The sequence below is a fragment of the Pelobates fuscus genome, chromosome 9, assembly GCF_036172605.1.
Source record: "Pelobates fuscus isolate aPelFus1 chromosome 9, aPelFus1.pri, whole genome shotgun sequence".
In the NCBI taxonomy this organism is placed as follows: Eukaryota; Metazoa; Chordata; class Amphibia; order Anura; family Pelobatidae; genus Pelobates; species Pelobates fuscus.
The window spans coordinates 57,606,299-57,624,386 of NC_086325.1; the positions used below are offsets into that span (position 1 = coordinate 57,606,299).

The 18,088-nt window shown below is 43.5% G+C and overlaps 7 non-coding genes across 7 annotated transcripts; all 7 read left to right on the forward strand.

Moving 5' to 3' along the window:
* The first annotated feature begins 7,322 nt into the window (after window positions 1–7,322).
* Window positions 7,323–7,395, forward strand: TRNAK-UUU (transfer RNA lysine (anticodon UUU)). The gene has a single exon. It is a non-coding gene; the product is annotated as a tRNA-Lys (tRNA).
* An 825-nt stretch (window positions 7,396–8,220) lies between these two features.
* On the forward strand, window positions 8,221–8,293 carry TRNAK-UUU (transfer RNA lysine (anticodon UUU)). Its single transcript has one exon. It is a non-coding gene; the product is annotated as a tRNA-Lys (tRNA).
* Window positions 8,294–9,112: 819 nt separating this feature from the next.
* Window positions 9,113–9,185, forward strand: TRNAK-UUU (transfer RNA lysine (anticodon UUU)). Its single transcript has one exon. It is a non-coding gene; the product is annotated as a tRNA-Lys (tRNA).
* An 849-nt stretch (window positions 9,186–10,034) lies between these two features.
* TRNAK-UUU (transfer RNA lysine (anticodon UUU)) lies at window positions 10,035–10,107 on the forward strand. The gene has a single exon. It is a non-coding gene; the product is annotated as a tRNA-Lys (tRNA).
* Window positions 10,108–13,696: 3,589 nt separating this feature from the next.
* On the forward strand, window positions 13,697–13,769 carry TRNAK-UUU (transfer RNA lysine (anticodon UUU)). The gene has a single exon. It is a non-coding gene; the product is annotated as a tRNA-Lys (tRNA).
* Window positions 13,770–15,622: 1,853 nt separating this feature from the next.
* TRNAK-UUU (transfer RNA lysine (anticodon UUU)) lies at window positions 15,623–15,695 on the forward strand. The gene has a single exon. It is a non-coding gene; the product is annotated as a tRNA-Lys (tRNA).
* Window positions 15,696–17,096: 1,401 nt separating this feature from the next.
* On the forward strand, window positions 17,097–17,169 carry TRNAK-UUU (transfer RNA lysine (anticodon UUU)). The gene has a single exon. It is a non-coding gene; the product is annotated as a tRNA-Lys (tRNA).
* Window positions 17,170–18,088: the final 919 nt, after the last annotated feature.

An 18,088-nucleotide genomic window follows, 5' to 3' on the forward strand; every position in this document is an offset into this window, starting at 1 on the left:
AGGGTTCAATTCCCCATTCGGGCGCTCCCATGATTTTTAGATCACCAATGTTAACAGGGGCTACCTGCAATTCTGTCGGCACTTAAGTGTTTGTTGCAGGTTAAGACATTCTTCTCCACTGAAAAGTGACAATTCAAAGCAAGGGGAAAAGACATGGTCTAAGCTTAAAAAATGTTCTGGTTCACCAAATACATTTTAAATTTAAGGCAAGAGTAGCTGAATGGAAAACATATGTTACTTAGAGAACATTTGTAGAAAATATTTCCAGTTTGGCTAATTTGACCGCAAGTTTGAAATTCACCTTGAATTCTTACTTTAGTGTTGAAGTCCATTTTCAACGTCGCCAACTTCCTTGTGGCAAATAGAAGGGTTTCGGGTCTACCGTTTGAGTCATGCGCGCTTAGATTTTCTCTCAGTACCCACATTCCAAACGCCTCACTTGCCACGACTACCTTTATTTTTCCCACTGTCAAACATTCCTGTCTGCTCAAGCGCTGGGATCTACTTGTTCCAGACAGATTCAGTGTCTTTCTGATCTAGAAACGTGCTTTGAGAAAATGCAAAGTCAATTGTCTCCTTGAAATTGATGTAAAGTCAGCATCATACGCAAAGAGGAAGGAGACCTCCCGGATACCTTGAAACAGCTTGTCAGCACTCAAGCAAGGGGTGAAAGTGTTGAAACTGACAATGATTTGCAGCAATTTGTGTGTAAGCCAGGAGAAGAGATTCAATTTACAAGCAGGTGAGCAGTGCAGCGCACAGTAGTTTTCTGGTTGACAGGCAGTGCTACGTTTTCAATCAGCCGAAAGTAGCTTTTCAATTGGACCATGTTACCAGGCACGCACGGAGCGCCAGCAGAGCAACACACCTAGAGCCCGGATAGCTCAGTCGGTAGAGCATCAGACTTTTAATCTGAGGGTCAAGGGTTCAAGTCCCTGTTCGGGCGCACCCATGATTTTTAGATCACCAATGTTAACAGGGGCTACCTGCAATTCTGTCGGCACTTAAGCGTTTGTTGCAGGTTAAGCCATTCTTCTCCACTGAAAAGTGACAATTCAAAGCAAGGGGAAAAGACATGGTCTAAGCTTAAAAAATGTTCTGGTTCACCAAATACATTTTAAATTTAAGGCTAGAGTAGCTGAATGGAAAACATATGTTACTTAGAGAACATTTGTAGAAAATATTTCCAGTTTGGCTAATTTGACCGCAAGTTTTAAATTCACCTTGAATTCTTACTTTAGTGTTGAAGTCCATTTTCAACGTCGCCAACTTCCTTGTGGCAAATAGAAGGGTTTCGGGTCTACTGTTTGAGTCATGCGCGCTTAGATTTTCTCTCAGTACCCACATTCCAAACGCCTCACTTGCCACGACTACCTTTATTTTTCCCACTGTCAAACATTCCTGTCTGCTCAAGCGCTGGGATCTACTTGTTCCAGACAGATTCAGTGTCTTTCTGATCTAGAAACGTGCTTTGAGAAAATGCAAAGTCAATTGTCTCCTTGAAATGGATGTAAAGTCAGCATCATACGCAAAGAGGAAGGAGACCTCCCGGATACCTTGAAACAGCTTGTCAGCACTCAAGCAAGGGGTGAAGGTGTTGAAACTGACAATGATTTGCAGCAATTTGTGTGTAAGCCAGGAGAAGAGATTCAATTTACAAGCAGGTGAGCAGTGCAGCGCACAGTAGTTTTCTGGTTGACAGGCAGTGCTACGTTTTCAATCAGCCGAAAGTAGCTTTTCAATTGGACCATGTTACCAGGCACGCACGGAGCGCCAGCAGAGCGACACTCCTAGAGCCCGGATAGCTCAGTCGGTAGAGCATCAGACTTTTAATCTGAGGGTCAAGGGTTCAAGTCCCTGTTCGGGCGCACCCATGATTTTTAGATCACCAATGTTAACAGGGGCTACCTGCAATTCTGTCGGCACTTAAGCGTTTGTTGCAGGTTAAGCCATTCTTCTCCACTGAAAAGTGACAATTCAAAGCAAGGGGAAAAGACATGGTCTAAGCTTAAAAAATGTTCTGGTTCACCAAATACATTTTAAATTTAAGGCTAGAGTAGCTGAATGGAAAACATATGTTACTTAGAGAACATTTGTAGAAAATATTTCCAGTTTGGCTAATTTGACCGCAAGTTTGAAATTCAACTTGAATTCTTACTTTAGTGTTGAAGTCCATTTTCAACGTCGCCAACTTCCTTGTGGCAAATAGAAGGGTTTCGGGTCTACCGTTTGAGTCATGCGCGCTTAGATTTTCTCTCAGCACCCACATTCCAAACGCCTCACTTGCCACGCCTACCTTTATTTTTCCCACTGTCAAACATTCCTGTCTGCTCAAGCGCTGGGATCTACTTGTTCCAGACAGATTCAGTGTCTTTCTGATCTAGAAACGTGCTTTGAGAAAATGCAAAGTCAATTGTCTCCTTGAAATGGATGTGAAGTCAGCATCATACGCAAAGAGGAAGGAGACCTCCCGGATACCTTGAAACAGCTTGTCAGCACTCAAGCAAGGGGTGAAGGTGTTGAAACTGACAATGATTTGCAGCAATTTGTGTGTAAGCCAGGAGAAGAGATTCAATTTACAAGCAGGTGAGCAGTGCAGCGCACAGTAGTTTTCTGGTTGACAGGCAGTGCTACGTTTTCAATCAGCCGAAAGTAGCTTTTCAATTGGACCATGTTACCAGGCACGCATGGAGCGCCAGCAGAGAGACGCTCCAAGAGCCTGGATAGCTCAGTCGGTAGAGCATCAGACTTTTAATCTGAGGGTCCAGGGTTCAAGTCCCTGTTCGGGTGCTCCCGTGATTTTTAGATCACCAATGTTAAGAGGGGCTACCTGCAATTCTGTCGGCACTTAAGCGTTTGTTGCAGGTTAAGCCATTCTTCTCCACTGAAAAGTGACAATTCAAAGTAAGGGTAAAAGACATGGTCTAAGCTTAAAAAATGTTCTGGTTCACCAAATACATTTTAAATTTAAGGCAAGAGTAGCTGAATGGAAAACATATGTTACTTAGAGAACATTTGTAGAAAATATTTCCAGTTTGGCTAATTTGACCGCAAGTTTGAAATTCAACTTGAATTCTTACTTTAGTGTTGAAGTCCATTTTCAACGTCGCCAACTTCCTTGTGGCAAATAGAAGGGTTTCGGGTCTACCGTTTGAGTCATGCGCGCTTAGATTTTCTCTCAGCACCCACATTCCAAACGCCTCACTTGCCACACCTACCTTTATTTTCCCCACTGTCAAACATTCCTGTCTGCTCAAGCGCTGGGATCTACTTGTTCCAGACAGATTCAGTGTCTTTCTGATCTAGAAACGTGCTTTGAGAAAATGCAAAGTCAATTGTCTCCTTGAAATGGATGTGAAGTCAGCATCATACGCAAAGAGGAAGGAGACCTCCCGGATACCTTGAAACAGCTTGTCAGCACTCAAGCAAGGGGTGAAGGTGTTGAAACTGACAATGATTTGCAGCAATTTGTGTGTAAGCCAGGAGAAGAGATTCAATTTACAAGCAGGTGAGCAGTGCAGCGCACAGTAGTTTTCTGGTTGACAGGCAGTGCTCCGTTTTCAATCAGCCGAAAGTAGCTTTTCAATTGGACCATGTTACCAGGCACGCACGGAGCGCCAGCAGAGCGACGCTCCAAGAGCCCGGATAGCTCAGTCGGTAGAGCATCAGACTTTTAATCTGAGGGTCCAGGGTTCAATTCCCCATTCGGGCGCTCCCATGATTTTTAGATCACCAATGTTAACAGGGGCTACCTGCAATTCTGTCGGCACTTAAGTGTTTGTTGCAGGTTAAGACATTCTTCTCCACTGAAAAGTGACAATTCAAAGCAAGGGGAAAAGACATGGTCTAAGCTTAAAAAATGTTCTGGTTCACCAAATACATTTTAAATTTAAGGCAAGAGTAGCTGAATGGAAAACATATGTTACTTAGAGAACATTTGTAGAAAATATTTCCAGTTTGGCTAATTTGACCGCAAGTTTGAAATTCACCTTGAATTCTTACTTTAGTGTTGAAGTCCATTTTCAACGTCGCCAACTTCCTTGTGGCAAATAGAAGGGTTTCGGGTCTACCGTTTGAGTCATGCGCGCTTAGATTTTCTCTCAGTACCCACATTCCAAACGCCTCACTTGCCACGACTACCTTTATTTTTCCCACTGTCAAACATTCCTGTCTGCTCAAGCGCTGGGATCTACTTGTTCCAGACAGATTCAGTGTCTTTCTGATCTAGAAACGTGCTTTGAGAAAATGCAAAGTCAATTGTCTCCTTGAAATTGATGTAAAGTCAGCATCATACGCAAAGAGGAAGGAGACCTCCCGGATACCTTGAAACAGCTTGTCAGCACTCAAGCAAGGGGTGAAAGTGTTGAAACTGACAATGATTTGCAGCAATTTGTGTGTAAGCCAGGAGAAGAGATTCAATTTACAAGCAGGTGAGCAGTGCAGCGCACAGTAGTTTTCTGGTTGACAGGCAGTGCTACGTTTTCAATCAGCCGAAAGTAGCTTTTCAATTGGACCATGTTACCAGGCACGCACGGAGCGCCAGCAGAGCAACACACCTAGAGCCCGGATAGCTCAGTCGGTAGAGCATCAGACTTTTAATCTGAGGGTCAAGGGTTCAAGTCCCTGTTCGGGCGCACCCATGATTTTTAGATCACCAATGTTAACAGGGGCTACCTGCAATTCTGTCGGCACTTAAGCGTTTGTTGCAGGTTAAGCCATTCTTCTCCACTGAAAAGTGACAATTCAAAGCAAGGGGAAAAGACATGGTCTAAGCTTAAAAAATGTTCTGGTTCACCAAATACATTTTAAATTTAAGGCTAGAGTAGCTGAATGGAAAACATATGTTACTTAGAGAACATTTGTAGAAAATATTTCCAGTTTGGCTAATTTGACCGCAAGTTTTAAATTCACCTTGAATTCTTACTTTAGTGTTGAAGTCCATTTTCAACGTCGCCAACTTCCTTGTGGCAAATAGAAGGGTTTCGGGTCTACTGTTTGAGTCATGCGCGCTTAGATTTTCTCTCAGTACCCACATTCCAAACGCCTCACTTGCCACGACTACCTTTATTTTTCCCACTGTCAAACATTCCTGTCTGCTCAAGCGCTGGGATCTACTTGTTCCAGACAGATTCAGTGTCTTTCTGATCTAGAAACGTGCTTTGAGAAAATGCAAAGTCAATTGTCTCCTTGAAATGGATGTAAAGTCAGCATCATACGCAAAGAGGAAGGAGACCTCCCGGATACCTTGAAACAGCTTGTCAGCACTCAAGCAAGGGGTGAAGGTGTTGAAACTGACAATGATTTGCAGCAATTTGTGTGTAAGCCAGGAGAAGAGATTCAATTTACAAGCAGGTGAGCAGTGCAGCGCACAGTAGTTTTCTGGTTGACAGGCAGTGCTACGTTTTCAATCAGCCGAAAGTAGCTTTTCAATTGGACCATGTTACCAGGCACGCACGGAGCGCCAGCAGAGCGACACTCCTAGAGCCCGGATAGCTCAGTCGGTAGAGCATCAGACTTTTAATCTGAGGGTCAAGGGTTCAAGTCCCTGTTCGGGCGCACCCATGATTTTTAGATCACCAATGTTAACAGGGGCTACCTGCAATTCTGTCGGCACTTAAGCGTTTGTTGCAGGTTAAGCCATTCTTCTCCACTGAAAAGTGACAATTCAAAGCAAGGGGAAAAGACATGGTCTAAGCTTAAAAAATGTTCTGGTTCACCAAATACATTTTAAATTTAAGGCTAGAGTAGCTGAATGGAAAACATATGTTACTTAGAGAACATTTGTAGAAAATATTTCCAGTTTGGCTAATTTGACCGCAAGTTTGAAATTCAACTTGAATTCTTACTTTAGTGTTGAAGTCCATTTTCAACGTCGCCAACTTCCTTGTGGCAAATAGAAGGGTTTCGGGTCTACCGTTTGAGTCATGCGCGCTTAGATTTTCTCTCAGCACCCACATTCCAAACGCCTCACTTGCCACGCCTACCTTTATTTTTCCCACTGTCAAACATTCCTGTCTGCTCAAGCGCTGGGATCTACTTGTTCCAGACAGATTCAGTGTCTTTCTGATCTAGAAACGTGCTTTGAGAAAATGCAAAGTCAATTGTCTCCTTGAAATGGATGTGAAGTCAGCATCATACGCAAAGAGGAAGGAGACCTCCCGGATACCTTGAAACAGCTTGTCAGCACTCAAGCAAGGGGTGAAGGTGTTGAAACTGACAATGATTTGCAGCAATTTGTGTGTAAGCCAGGAGAAGAGATTCAATTTACAAGCAGGTGAGCAGTGCAGCGCACAGTAGTTTTCTGGTTGACAGGCAGTGCTACGTTTTCAATCAGCCGAAAGTAGCTTTTCAATTGGACCATGTTACCAGGCACGCATGGAGCGCCAGCAGAGAGACGCTCCAAGAGCCTGGATAGCTCAGTCGGTAGAGCATCAGACTTTTAATCTGAGGGTCCAGGGTTCAAGTCCCTGTTCGGGTGCTCCCGTGATTTTTAGATCACCAATGTTAAGAGGGGCTACCTGCAATTCTGTCGGCACTTAAGCGTTTGTTGCAGGTTAAGCCATTCTTCTCCACTGAAAAGTGACAATTCAAAGTAAGGGTAAAAGACATGGTCTAAGCTTAAAAAATGTTCTGGTTCACCAAATACATTTTAAATTTAAGGCAAGAGTAGCTGAATGGAAAACATATGTTACTTAGAGAACATTTGTAGAAAATATTTCCAGTTTGGCTAATTTGACCGCAAGTTTGAAATTCAACTTGAATTCTTACTTTAGTGTTGAAGTCCATTTTCAACGTCGCCAACTTCCTTGTGGCAAATAGAAGGGTTTCGGGTCTACCGTTTGAGTCATGCGCGCTTAGATTTTCTCTCAGCACCCACATTCCAAACGCCTCACTTGCCACACCTACCTTTATTTTCCCCACTGTCAAACATTCCTGTCTGCTCAAGCGCTGGGATCTACTTGTTCCAGACAGATTCAGTGTCTTTCTGATCTAGAAACGTGCTTTGAGAAAATGCAAAGTCAATTGTCTCCTTGAAATGGATGTGAAGTCAGCATCATACGCAAAGAGGAAGGAGACCTCCCGGATACCTTGAAACAGCTTGTCAGCACTCAAGCAAGGGGTGAAGGTGTTGAAACTGACAATGATTTGCAGCAATTTGTGTGTAAGCCAGGAGAAGAGATTCAATTTACAAGCAGGTGAGCAGTGCAGCGCACAGTAGTTTTCTGGTTGACAGGCAGTGCTACGTTTTCAATCAGCCGAAAGTAGCTTTTCAATTGGACCATGTTACCAGGCACGCACGGAGCGCCAGCAGAGCTCCAAGAGCCCGGATAGCTCAGTCGGTAGAGCATCAGACTTTTAATCTGAGGGTCCAGGGTTCAAGTCCCTGTTCGGGCGCTCCCATGATTTTTAGATCACCAATGTTAAGAGGGGCTACCTGCAATTCTGTCGGCACTTAAGCGTTTGTTGCAGGTTAAGCCATTCTTCTCCACTGAAAAGTGACAATTCAAAGCAAGGGGAAAAGACATGGTCTAAGCTTAAAAAATGTTCTGGTTCACCAAATACATTTTAAATTTAAGGCAAGAGTAGCTGAATGGAAAACATATGTTACTTAGAGAACATTTGTAGAAAATATTTCCAGTTTGGCTAACTTGAATTCTTACTTTAGTGTTGAAGTCCATTTTCAACGTCGCCAACTTCCTTGTGGCAAATAGAAGGGTTTCGGGTCTACCGTTTGAGTCATGCGCGCTTAGATTTTCTCTCAGCACCCACATTCCAAACGCCTCACTTGCCACACCTACCTTTATTTTTCCCACTGTCAAACATTCCTGTCTGCTCAAGCACTGGGATCTACTTGTTCCAGACAGATTCAGTGTCTTTCTGATCTAGAAACGTGCTTTGAGAAAATGCAAAGTCAATTGTCTCCTTAAAATGGATGTGAAGTCAGCATCATACGCAAAAAGGAAGGAGACCTCCCGGATACCTTGAAACAGCTTGTCAGCACTCAAGCAAGGGGTGAAGGTGTTGAAACTGACAATGATTTGCAGCAATTTGTGTGTAAGCCAGGAGAAGATATTCAATTTACCAGCAGGTGAGCAGTGCAGCGCACAGTAGTTTTCTGGTTGACAGGGAGTGCTACGTTTTCAATCAGCCGAAAGTAGCTTTTCAATTGGACCATGTTACCAGGCACGCACGGAGCGCCAGCAGAGCGACGCTCCAAGAGCCCGGATAGCTCAGTCGGTAGAGCATCAGACTTTTAATCTGAGGGTCCAGGGTTCAAGTCCCTGTTCGGGCACTCCCATGATTTTTAGATCACCAATGTTAAGAGCGTTTGTTGCAGGTTAAGCCATTCTTCTCCACTGAAAAGTGACAATTCAAAGTAAGAGTAAAAGACATGGTCTAAGCTTAAAAAATGTTCTGGTTCACCAAATACATTTTAAATTTAAGGCAAGAGTAGCTGAATGGAAAACATATGTTACTTAGAGAACATTTGTAGAAAATATTTCCAGTTTGGCTAATTTGACCGCAAGTTGGAAATTCAACTTGAATTCTTACTTTAGTGTTGAAGTCCATTTTCAACGTCGCCAACTTCCTTGTGGCAAATAGAAGGGTTTCGGGTCTACCGTTTGAGTCATGCGCGCTTAGATTTTCTCTCAGCACCCACATTCCAAACGCCTCACTTGCCACACCTACCTTTATTTTTCCCACTGTCAAACATTCCTGTCTGCTCAAGCGCTGGGATCTACTTGTTCCAGACAGATTCAGTGTCTTTCTGATCTAGAAACGTGCTTTGAGAAAATGCAAAGTCAATTGTCTCCTTGAAATGGATGTGAAGTCAGCATCATACGCAAAAAGGAAGGAGACCTCCCGGATACCTTGAAACAGCTTGTCAGCACTCAAGCAAGGAGTGAAGGTGTTGAAACTGACAATGATTTGCAGCAATTTGTGTGTAAGCCAGGAGAAGAGATTCAATTTACAAGCAGGTGAGCAGTGCAGCGCACAGTAGTTTTCTGGTTGACAGGCAGTGCTACGTTTTCAATCAGCCGAAAGTAGCTTTTCAATTGGACCATGTTACCAGGCACGCACGGAGCGCCAGCAGAGCGATGCTCCAAGAGCCCGGATAGCTCAGTCGGTAGAGCATCAGACTTTTAATCTGAGGGTCCAGGGTTCAAATCCCTGTTCGGGCGCTCCCATGATTTTTAGATCACCAATGTTAAGAGGGGCTACCTGCAATTCTGTCGGCACTTAAGCGTTTGTTGCAGGTTAAGCCATTCTTCTCCACTGAAATGTGACAATTCAAAGCAAGGGGAAAAGACATGGTCTAAGCTTAAAAAATGTTCTGGTTCACCAAATACATTTTAAATTTAAGGCAAGAGTAGCTGAATGGAAAACATAGGTTACTTAGAGAACATTTGTAGAAAATATTTCCAGTTTGGCTAATTTGACCGCAAGTTTGAAATTCACCTTGAATTCTTACTTTAGTGTTGAAGTCCATTTTCAACGTCGCCAACTTCCTTGTGGCAAATAGAAGGGTTTCGGGTCTACCGTTTGAGTCATGCGCGCTTAGATTTTCTCTCAGCACCCACATTCCAAACGCCTCACTTGCCACGCCTACCTTTATTTTTCCCACTGTCAAACATTCCTGTCTGCTCAAGCGCTGGGATCTACTTGTTCCAGACAGATTCAGTGTCTTTCTGATCTAGAAACGTGCTTTGAGAAAATGCAAAGTCAATTGTCTCCTTGAAATGGATGTGAAGTCAGCATCATACGCAAAGAGGAAGGAGACCTCCCGGATACCTTGAAACAGCTTGTCAGCACTCAAGCAAGGGGTGAAGGTGTTGAAACTGACAATGATTTGCAGCAATTTGTGTGTAAGCCAGGAGAAGATATTCAATTTACCAGCAGGTGAGCAGTGCAGCGCACAGTAGTTTTCTGGTTGACAGGGAGTGCTACGTTTTCAATCAGCCGAAAGTAGCTTTTCAATTGGACCATGTTACCAGGCACGCACGGAGCGCCAGCAAAGCAACGCTCCAAGAGCCCGGATAGCTCAGTCGGTAGAGCATCAGACTTTTAATCTGAGGGTCCAGGGTTCAAGTCCCTGTTCGGGCACTCCCATGATTTTTAGATCACAAATGTTAAGAGCGTTTGTTGCAGGTTAAGCCATTCTTCTCCACTGAAAAGTGACAATTCAAAGCAAGGGGAAAAGACATGGTCTAAGCTTAAAAAATGTTCTGGTTCACCAAATACATTTTAAATTTAAGGCAAGAGTAGCTGAATGGAAAACATATGTTACTTAGAGAACATTTGTAGAAAATATTTCCAGTTTGGCTAATTTGACCGCAAGTTTGAAATTCACCTTGAATTCTTATTTTAGTGTTGAAGTCCATTTTCAACGTCGCCAACTTCCTTGTGGCAAATAGAAGGGTTTTGGGTCTACCGTTTGAGTCATGCGCGCTTAGATTTTCTCTCAGCACCCACATTCCAAACGCCTCACTTGCCACGCCTACATTTATTTTTCCCACTGTCAAACATTCCTGTCTGCTCAAGCGCTGGGATCTACTTGTTCCAGACAGATTCAGTGTCTTTCTGATCTAGAAACGTGCTTTGAGAAAATGCAAAGTCAATTGTCTCCTTGAAATGGATGTGAAGTCAGCATCATACGCAAAGAGGAAGGAGACCTCCCGGATACCTTGAAACAGCTTGTCAGCACTCAAGCAAGGGGTGAAGGTGTTGAAACTGACAATGATTTGCAGCAATTTGTGTGTAAGCCAGGAGAAGAGATTCAATTTACCAGCAGGTGAGCAGTGCAGTGCACAGTAGTTTTCTGGTTGACAGGCAGTGCTACGTTTTCAATCAGCCGAAAGTAGCTTTTCAATTGGACCATGTTACCAGGCACGCACGGAGCGCCAGCAGAGTGACGCTCCAAGAGACCAGATAGCTCAGTCGGTAGAGCATCAGACTTTTAATCTGAGGGTCCAGGGTTCAAGTCCCTGTTCGGGTGCTCCCGTGATTTTTAGATCACCAATGTTAAGAGGGGCTACCTGCAATTCTGTCGGCACTTAAGTGTTTGTTGCAGGTTAAGACATTCTTCTCCACTGAAAAGTGACAATTCAAAGCAAGGGGAAAAGACATGGTCTAAGCTTAAAAAATGTTCTGGTTCACCAAATTCATTTTAAATTTAAGGCAAGAGTAGCTGAATGGAAAACATATGTTACTTAGAGAACATTTGTAGAAAATATTTCCAGTATGGCTAACTTGAATTCTTACTTTAGTGTTGAAGTCCATTTTCAACGTCGCCAATATTTCCAGTTTGGCTAATTTGACCGCAAGTTTGAAATTCAACTTGAATTCTTACTTTAGTGTTGAAGTCCATTTTCAACGTCGCCAACTTCCTTGTGGCAAATAGAAGGGTTTCGGGTCTACCGTTTGAGTCATGCGCGCTTAGATTTTCTCTCAGCACCCACATTCCAAACGCCTCACTTGCCACACCTACCTTTATTTTTCCCACTGTCAAACATTCCTGTCTGCTCAAGCACTGGGATCTACTTGTTCCAGACAGATTCAGTGTCTTTCTGATCTAGAAACGTGCTTTGAGAAAATGCAAAGTCAATTGTCTCCTTAAAATGGATGTGAAGTCAGCATCATACGCAAAAAGGAAGGAGACCTCCCGGATACCTTGAAACAGCTTGTCAGCACTCAAGCAAGGGGTGAAGGTGTTGAAACTGACAATGATTTGCAGCAATTTGTGTGTAAGCCAGGAGAAGATATTCAATTTACCAGCAGGTGAGCAGTGCAGCGCACAGTAGTTTTCTGGTTGACAGGGAGTGCTACGTTTTCAATCAGCCGAAAGTAGCTTTTCAATTGGACCATGTTACCAGGCACGCACGGAGCGCCAGCAGAGCGACGCTCCAAGAGCCCGGATAGCTCAGTCGGTAGTGCATCAGACTTTTAATCTGAGGGTCCAGGGATCAAGTCCCTGTTCGGGCGCTCCCATGATTTTTAGATCACCAATGTTAAGAGAGTTTGTTGCAGGTTAAGCCATTCTTCTCCACTGAAAAGTGACAATTCAAAGTAAGGGTAAAAGACATGGTCTAAGCTTAAAAAATGTTCTGGTTCACCAAATACATTTTAAATTTAAAGCAAGAGTAGCTGAATGGAAAACATATGTTACTTAGAGAACATTTGTAGAAAATATTTCCAGTTTGGCTAATTTGACCGCAAGTTTGAAATTCAACTTGAATTCTTACTTTAGTGTTGAAGTCCATTTTCAACGTCGCCAACTTCCTTGTGGCAAATAGAAGGGTTTCGGGTCTACCGTTTGAGTCATGCGCGCTTAGATTTTCTCTCAGCACCCACATTCCAAACGCCTCACTTGCCACACCTACCTTTATTTTTCCCACTGTCAAACATTCCTGTCTGCTCAAGCGCTGGGATCTACTTGTTCCAGACAGATTCAGTGTCTTTCTGATCTAGAAACGTGCTTTGAGAAAATGCAAAGTCAATTGTCTCCTTGAAATGGATGTGAAGTCAGCATCATACGCAAAGAGAAAGGAGACCTCCCGGATACCTTGAAACAGCTTGTCAGCACTCAAGCAAGGGGTGAAGGTGTTGAAACTGACAATGATTTGCAGCAATTTGTGTGTAAGCCAGGAGAAGAGATTCAATTTACAAGCAGGTGAGCAGTGCAGCGCACAGTAGTTTTCTGGTTGACAGGCAGTGCTACGTTTTCAATCAGCCGAAAGTAGCTTTTCAATTGGACCATGTTACCAGGCACGCATGGAGCGCCATCAGAGAGACGCTCCAAGAGCCCGGATAGCTCAGTCGGTAGAGCATCTGACTTTTAATCTGAGGGTCCAGGGATCAAGTCCCTGTTCGGGCGCTCCCATGATTTTTAGATCACCAATGTTAAGAGCGTTTGTTGCAGGTTAAGCCATTCTTCTCCACTGAAAAGTGACAATTCAAAGTAAGGGTAAAAGACATGGTCTAAGCTTAAAAAATGTTCTGGTTCACCAAATACATTTTAAATTTAAAGCAAGAGTAGCTGAATGGAAAACATATGTTACTTAGAGAACATTTGTAGAAAATATTTCCAGTTTGGTTAATTTGACCGCAAGTTTGAAATTCAACTTGAATTCTTACTTTAGTGTTGAAGTCCATTTTCAACGTCGCCAACTTCCTTGTGGCAAATAGAAGGGTTTCGGGTCTACCGTTTGAGTCATGCGCGCTTAGATTTTCTCTCAGCACCCACATTCCAAACGCCTCACTTGCCACGCCTACCTTTATTTTTCCCACTGTCAAACATTCCTGTCTGCTCAAGCGCTGGGATCTACTTGTTCCAGACAGATTCAGTGTCTTTCTGATCTAGAAACGTGCTTTGAGAAAATGCAATGTCAATTGTCTCCTTGAAATGGATGTGAAGTCAGCATCATACGCAAAGAGGAAGGAGACCTCCCGGATACCTTGAAACAGCTTGTCAGCACTCAAGCAAGGGGTGAAGGTGTTGAAACTGACAATGATTTGCAGCAATTTGTGTGTAAGCTGGGAGAAGAGATTCAATTTACAAGCAGGTGAGCAGTGCAGCGCACAGTAGTTTTCTGGTTGACAGGAAGTGTTATGTTTTCAATCAGCCGAAAGTAGCTTTTCAATAGGACCATGTTAACAGGCACGCACGGAGCGCCAGCAGAGCGACGTTCCAAGAGCCCGGATAGCTCAGTCGGTAGAGCATCAGACTTTTAATCTGAGGGTCCAGGGTTCAAGTCCCTGTTCGGGCGCTCCCATGATTTTTAGATCACCAATGTTAAGAGGGTCTACCTGCAATTCAGTCGGCACTTAAGCGTTTGGTGCAGGTTAAGCCATTCTTCTCCACTGAAAAGTGACAATTCAAAGCAAGGGGAAAAGACATGGTGTAAGCTTAAAAAATGTTCTGGTACACGCAGAGGAGGTTATTCACCAAAAACATTTTAAATTTAAGGCAAGAGTAGCTGAATTGAAAACATACGTTACTTAGAGAACATTTGTAGAAAATATTTCCAGTTTGGCTAAATTGACCGCAAGTTTGAAATTCACCTTGAATTCTTACTTTAGTGTTGAAGTCCATTTTCAACGTCGCCAACTTCCTTGTGGCAAATAGAAGGGTTTTGGGTCTACCGTTTGAGTCATGCGCGCTTAGATTTTCTCTCAGCACCCACATTCCAAACGCCTCACTTGCCACGCCTACATTTATTTTTCCCACTGTCAAACATTCCTGTCTGCTCAAGCGCTGGGATCTACTTGTTCCAGACAGATTCAGTGTCTTTCTGATCTAGAAACGTGCTTTGAGAAAATGCAAAGTCAATTGTCTCCTTGAAATGGATGTGAAGTCAGCATCATACGCAAAGAGGAAGGAGACCTCCCGGATACCTTGAAACAGCTTGTCAGCACTCAAGCAAGGGGTGAAGGTGTTGAAACTGACAATGATTTGCAGCAATTTGTGTGTAAGCCAGGAGAAGAGATTCAATTTACCAGCAGGTGAGCAGTGCAGTGCACAGTAGTTTTCTGGTTGACAGGCAGTGCTACGTTTTCAATCAGCCGAAAGTAGCTTTTCAATTGGACCATGTTACCAGGCACGCACGGAGCGCCAGCAGAGCGACGCTCCAAGAGACCAGATAGCTCAGTCGGTAGAGCATCAGACTTTTAATCTGAGGGTCCAGGGTTCAAGTCCCTGTTCGGGTGCTCCCGTGATTTTTAGATCACCAATGTTAAGAGGGGCTACCTGCAATTCTGTCGGCACTTAAGTGTTTGTTGCAGGTTAAGACATTCTTCTCCACTGAAAAGTGACAATTCAAAGCAAGGGGAAAAGACATGGTCTAAGCTTAAAAAATGTTCTGGTTCACCAAATACATTTTAAATTTAAGGCAAGAGTAGCTGAATGGAAAACATATGTTACTTAGAGAACATTTGTAGAAAATATTTCCAGTATGGCTAACTTGAATTCTTACTTTAGTGTTGAAGTCCATTTTCAACGTCGCCAATATTTCCAGTTTGGCTAATTTGACCGCAAGTTTGAAATTCAACTTGAATTCTTACTTTAGTGTTGAAGTCCATTTTCAACGTCGCCAACTTCCTTGTGGCAAATAGAAGGGTTTCGGGTCTACCGTTTGAGTCATGCGCGCTTAGATTTTCTCTCAGCACCCACATTCCAAACGCCTCACTTGCCACACCTACCTTTATTTTTCCCACTGTCAAACATTCCTGTCTGCTCAAGCGCTGGGATCTTCTTGTTCCAGACAGATTCAGTGTCTTTCTGATCTAGAAACGTGCTTTGAGAAAATGCAAAGTCAATTGTCTCCTTGAAATGGATGTGAAGTCAGCATCATACGCAAAAAGGAAGGAGACCTCCCGGATACCTTGAAACAGCTTGTCAGAACTCAAGCAAGGGGTGAAGGTGTTGAAACTGACAATGATTTGCAGCAATTTGTGTGTAAGCCAGGAGAAGATATTCAATTTACCAGCAGGTGAGCAGTGCAGCGCACAGTAGTTTTCTGGTTGACAGGGAGTGCTACGTTTTCAATCAGCCGAAAGTAGCTTTTCAATTGGACCATGTTACCAGGCACGCACGGAGCACCAGCAGAGCGACACTCCAAGAGCCCGGATAGCTCAGTCGGTAGAGCATCAGACTTTTAATCTGAGGGTCCAGGGTTCAAGTCCCTGTTCGGGCGCTCCCATGATTTTTAGATCACCAATGTTAAGAGCGTTTGTTGCAGGTTAAGCCATTCTTCTCCACTGAAAAGTGACAATTCAAATTAAGGGTAAAAGACATGGTCTAAGCTTAAAAAATGTTCTGGTTCACCAAATACATTTTAAATTTAAGGCAAGAGTAGCTGAATGGAAAACATATGTTATTTAGAGAACATTTGTAGAAAATATTTCCAGTTTGGCTAATTTGACCGCAAGTTTGAAATTCAACTTGAATTCTTACTTTAGTGTTGAAGTCCATTTTCAACGTCGCCAACTTCCTTGTGGCAAATAGAAGGGTTTCGGGTCTACCGTTTGAGTCATGCGCGCTTAGATTTTCTCTCAGCACCCACATTCCAAACGCCTCACTTGCCACACCTACGTTTATTTTTCCCACTGTCAAACATTCCTGTCTGCTCAAGCGCTGGGATCTACTTGTTCCAGACAGATTCAGTGTCTTTCTGATCTAGAAACGTGCTTTGAGAAAATGCAAAGTCAATTGTCTCCTTGAAATGGATGTGAAGTCAGCATCATACGCAAAGAGGAAGGAGACCTCCCGGATACCTTGAAACAGCTTGTCAGCACTCAAGCAAGGGGTGAAGGTGTTGAAACTGACAATGATTTGCAGCAATTTGTGTGTAAGCCAGGAGAAGAGATTCAATTTACAAGCAGGTGAGCAGTGAGCAGTGCAGCGCACAGTAGTTTTCTGGTTGACAGGCAGTGCTACATTTTCAATCAGCCGAAAGTAGCTTTTCAATTGGACCATGTTACCAGGCACGCACGGAGCGCCAGCAGAGCGATGCTCCAAGAGCCCGGATAGCTCAGTCGGTAGAGCATCAGACTTTTAATCTGAGGGTTCAGGGTTCAAGTCCCTGATTTTTAGATCACCAATGTTAAGAGGGGCTACCTGCAATTCTGTCGGCACTTAAGTGTTTGTTGCAGTTTAAGACATTCTTCTCCACTGAAAAGTGACAATTCAAAGCAAGGGGAAAAGACATGGTCTAAGCTTAAAAAATGTTTTGGTTCACCAAATACATTTTAAATTTAAGGCAAGAGTAGCTGAATGGAAAACATATGTTACTTAGAGAACATTTGTATGGATGTGAAGTCAGCATCATACGCAAAGAGGAAGGAGACCTCCCGGATACTTTGAAACAGCTTGTCAGCACTCAAGCAAGGGGTGAAGGTGTTGAAACTGACAATGATTTGAGGCAATTTGTTTAAGCCGGCAGAAGAGATTAAATTTACAAGCAGGTGAGCAGTGCAGCGCACAGTAGTTTTCTGGTTGACAGGCAGTGCTACGTTTTCAATCAGCCGAAAGTAGCTTTTCAATTGGACTATGTTACCAGGCACGCACGGAGCGCCAGCAGAGTGACGCTCCAAGAGCCCGGATAGCTCAGTCGGTAGAGCATCAGACTTTTAATCTGAGGGTCCAGGGTTCAAGTCCCTGTTCGGGCGCTCCCATGATTTTTAGATCACCAATGTTAGGAGGGGCTACCTGCAATTCTGTCGGCACTTAAGCGTTTGTTGCAGGTTAAGCCATTCTTCTCCACTGAAAAGTGACAATTCAAAGCAAGGGGAAAAGACATGGTCTAAGCGTAAAAAATGTTCTGGTTCACCAAATACATTTTAAATTTAAGGCAGGAGTAGCTGAATTGAAAACATACGTTACTTAGAGAACATTTGTAGAAAATATTTCCAGTTTGGCTAATTTGACCGCAAGTTTGAAATTCAACTTGAATTCTTACTTTAGTGTTGAAGTCCATTTTCAACGTCGCCAACTTGCTTGTGGCAAATAGAAGGGTTTCGGGTCTACCGTTTGAGTCATGCACGCTTAGATTTTCTCTCAGCACCCACATTCCAAACGCCTCACTTGCCACACCTATCTTTATTTTTCCCACTGTCAAACATTCCTGTCTGCTCAAGCACTGGGATCTACTTGTTCCAGACAGATTCAGTGTCTTTCTGATCTAGAAACGTGCTTTGAGAAAATGCAAAGTCAATTGTCTCCTTTAAATGGATGTGAAGTTAGCATCATACGCAAAGAGGAAGGAGACCTCCCGGATACCTTGAAACAGCTTGTCAGCACTCAAGCAAGGGGTGAAGGTGTTGAAACTGACAATGATTTGCGGCAATTTGTGTGTAAGCCGGCAGAAGAGATTCAATTTACAAGCAGGTGAGCAGTGCAGCGCACAGTAGTTTTCTGGTTGACAGGCAGTGCTACGTTTTCAATCAGCCGAAAGTAGCTTTTCAATTGGAACATGTTACCAGGCACGCATGGAGTGCCAGCAGAGCGACACTCCAAGAGCCCGGATAGCTCAGTCAGTAGAGCATCAGACTTTTAATCTGAGGGTCCAGGGTTCAAGTCCCTGTTCGG